Consider the following 4,079-nt stretch of genomic DNA (forward strand, 5'->3'; position numbering starts at 1 on the left):
GTTTGTACCTTCACTGTTTTAAGAAACTTGACCACGTTCCGCACCATGTATGTACTGGATCTTAAACTGCTTCTCTTTGACACTTTCCTCACTTCAGTAGGTTTAGGATTAACTGTGGGATCGGGAGAATGAGCCTTTAGAGCCAGAAGCCAAAGCTGAGGTTCCCTGGGCCAACCCCGGGACCCCATAGCTGACGCCGTGGCACCTGTGGTCAATGCAGGTGAAATACTCAATAGTGATTTAATCTGCACCCCAGCCTCCCAATAATTCAGTTCCTCCCTGGCTGGCCCAGTCAAGTCTGCTGGGGCAAGGAATCAGTGGAGACAGTGACGGGTCACGAGGACGCCACTGAAAAGGTACCCAAGAGGAAGAAGTGGGTGCATGAAGAGCCCGACCAAGAGAGAATGACCTTGGGTGTCTGAGGTCCATAACTGGAAGTCCAGGCCCACATCCTGTCTACAGAAGGTCATGGGTGTGGATTCCGAGGCAACAATCTGAATTGGAGGATGACCCCTAGGAATGTCCAGCTGACCCCTGGGGGCCAGGAATAAACGCTGAAGATGAGGACTGTCGTGATCAGCCACTCCCTCTCCTGAGGGTCGCATCTCTGGACAGTGCTGAGAATTCCCAGCCCTGATGCCAAAGACGCTCCTCTCGCGGGTATTTGTCCTGTTACTCTCAGATGTCAACTCCCTCTGTCCTTTGGCCACAGTGTTTGTTGTTGAAGAGACTGAACAAGTCAAGGTCTTTTCACCCAGACTCTTAACTCATTTGATTTGAAAAACTCATGCTTCCCATTTGTTATTTTCCTTTTGTCATTTTTCTTTTTCTTGTGTTTGACATTTTGAGGAACCGGGGCTGCTCTCCTGTTTAACTGCCTTAGTTGCCATATCCCAAACATGACAATAAAAATGTATGGTATGAAAAAAGCATGCATGGATTTCAAAATTTTTGTATGCAAACATACTAATACTGTGGTATAATATGTGAACATGATCTAGTTTAATATACTACAGAGGGTAAGACACCAATATGAATACTGTTAAGTGAAACATGAACAAGTACCAGTTTTCTGGCAAAGATGAGGTAGATTAGGGACACTACTGATGAATTACAAGAGATTTATAAGACAATGGTAAGTGGTTGAAATGTGTTTATCCCATACCAGAGTCTTTGGGTCCAATTCCCCACTCCAACCCCTGAGCCTCTACTGTAGTAGGAAAATGCCCACGGAAGCTTCATCAGAGACTTCGGCACCATTACAATGCTTCGGCTGATTCTTCTCATTAAACAAGAGAGATTTGCAAGCTTTACTGGGAAATCATTAGGCAACCAATCAAAGTCCAGATTTGGATCCCTGTGCCTTCTTTCACTTATTTCTCAAAAAAATCTTTAAACAGTATTCATTTTTCTTCAGTTAATACTAAAAAGTCTATACTGACATAATATAGCCTAGGACCCTCACTTTTATTTTGAAAGATTTATTTATCTGAAAGGCAGAGTTACAGAGAGGCAGAGAGAGAGAGAGGTCTTCTCTCTGCTGGTTCACTCCCCAGATGGCCACAACAGCCAGAACAGTGGGGATCCGAAGCCAGGAGCCAGGAGCTTCTTCTGGGTCTCCCACGCAGGTGCAGGGGTCCAAGGACCCAGGCCATAGCAGAGAACTGGATTGGAAATGGAGCAGCCGGGACTCAAACCAGAGCTCATGGGATACTGGCACTGCAGGTGGCAGCTTTACCTGTCATGCCACAGTGCTGGCCCCTTGGACCATCACTTATTTAGAGATAGACTAAAGAGCTGCTATCAGATATGTTGAGAAAATGTTTGGGTTTTTTTTTCCTTGATTTTAATTTCACATGATTTTTTTAAAAATTTATTTATTCAAAATTCAGAGTTACAGACAGATCTGTTGGTTCACTCCCCAGATAGCCGCAATGATCACGGCTAGGCCAGGTCAAAGTCAGAAGCCAGGAGCTTTTTCTGGGTCTCCCACATTGGTGGCAGGGGCTCAACCACTTGGGCCATCTGCCATTGCTTCCCCCAGGCCATTTGCAGGTAGCTGGATGGGAAGTGGATCAGCTGGGACACAAAACTGGTGCTCACATGGCATGCTGGCAAAACAGGCAGTGGCTTTATCTGCTACACCAAAATGCAGAGTGACCTGGGGGGGGGGGGGTGGAGATGGCCCTCTTCTCTTTTTAAATATTTATTTATTTGAAATTCAGAATGACAAAGGCAGTCAGAGCCCCTCCATCTGCTGGTTCTCTCTCCAAATGGCTGCATGCGTGAGAGCAACAGAGGGCTGAACTTTAATAACTGAGCCACCCATGACAGAGCCAAGCCACTCATGAGAGCAGAGCCCTCAGCACATGTCTTTTTATTTGAAAGTCAGAGTTACACACAGCGAGAGTCTTCCATCCACTGGTTCACTCCCCAATTGGCTGCAACAGCCAGAGCTGCGCTGATCCGAAGCCAGGAGCCAGGAGCTTCTTCCCAGTCTCCCACACAGGTGCAGGGGCTCAAGGACTTGGGCCATCTTCTGCTGCTTTCCCAGGCCATAGCAGAGAGCTGGATCAGAAGTGGAGCAGCCAGGACTAGAATCGGCACCCGTATGGGATGCCGGCGCTTCAGGCCATGGCTTTAACCCGCTGCACCACAGCGCCTGCCCCAGCTCCTGCCATTCTTACTAGGCCCCACTTCCAACACTGTTGCCCCGGAATTCACATCTCCAACACATAGACTCTGTTCTCCAGTTCTTAGGCAAGCACTTCAGAACAAAGTAAATACTGGGGCTGTTAGGGATTATGGACTCAGAGGAAAATGAAATACCTTTCTTCCTACCTATCTCCAAAGTGCAGGAGCAAAGAAATTTATGGAATCGCGGGTTAAGCCACGCGCTGCAAGGCCAGCATCCCAAATGGCAGCAACAGTTTTGAGTCCCGGCTACCCGGTTCAGATCCAGCTTCCCGATAACGCACCAGAGAAGGCAGCAGAAGATGGCTCAAACATGCGGATCCCTGACACCCATTTGAGAGACCTGGAAGGGGTTCCAGGCTCCTGGCTTCATGTATGAAGTGCTCAGGTGAACTTACTCGGTCCCCAAACACTGAGGAGCGCCCAAGAACACTCAGCTCCTCACAGCCACGGACCCAACGCCCAAGTCGCAGCGCCAGGACTCCAAGCCGTCGCCCCCATACTCGCGTTTGTCCGGAGGATACGGCCTGCGCTGCCCTCTCCAGGCCGTGCCAGGACCTCCGGCCCAGGAAGGACTGCAAGTCCAAGGCCTGAGACGCCCCGCACCAGTCGCCGGGCCCGAGATCCAGGTGGGCAGCCGGGCCCAGGCCCCGTGGTCCCTGGCGGGGGACTCACAAGGACTCCGGGTGCTTGGGCGGCTGCAGCTGCTGCGAGTCGTGCCGCCGCCACTTCTGCTCCCGGCGCCGCTGCATTTCCCTACGGAACTCCGCATCCCGCCCCAGCCGGCGCCGCTGTCACCGCCGACGCCGCCTCCCCGCGGCCGGGCCCCGCCGCCAGGCCCGCGGGTGCCCCCTGGCGGCGGCCTCGGGCCTCGGGGGAGCCGGGCTGCTTCTCAGGGCGCGGGACCAGGGCTCAGGGACCAGAGTTGCCTCTGTGACGAGACACAAGCGAGGTGTTCATGACGCGTGAGGAAGAAGGCCAGACCCTGCCAATGCAAGCTTCCGTTTTCCAGAGCATGGGACCCGAGGTTCAAACATAGAGTATGTTGTATTCTCCGAGGTTTGGGTGGGGGATCTGAAATGAAAAGTGAACATACAGTGAGCACGTGTGCGTCACCACTGAGCCATTCTCTCAGTAAGAACTAATTCAATCATCCAGAACGTCAGGGCGGACACTATCCTTATTTTATACACAGAGAGGGAGGTGGCCCAGAGAAGTGAGTGGCAGGACTCCGAGGGCAGAACGGTGAAGGCCGGGGGGCAGGGTATAAAGGTGTCAGGAGCTTAACTAGGATGCATTCTGAAAATTTATCTGTGACGTGGAATTATGGTCGCTGTTGAACTCTGGCATAATGCAGTAATCCGCAAAGGAAGGACAAACAACTC

Source organism: Oryctolagus cuniculus, chromosome 16 (assembly GCF_964237555.1).
Source record: "Oryctolagus cuniculus chromosome 16, mOryCun1.1, whole genome shotgun sequence".
Classification (NCBI taxonomy): Eukaryota; Metazoa; Chordata; class Mammalia; order Lagomorpha; family Leporidae; genus Oryctolagus; species Oryctolagus cuniculus.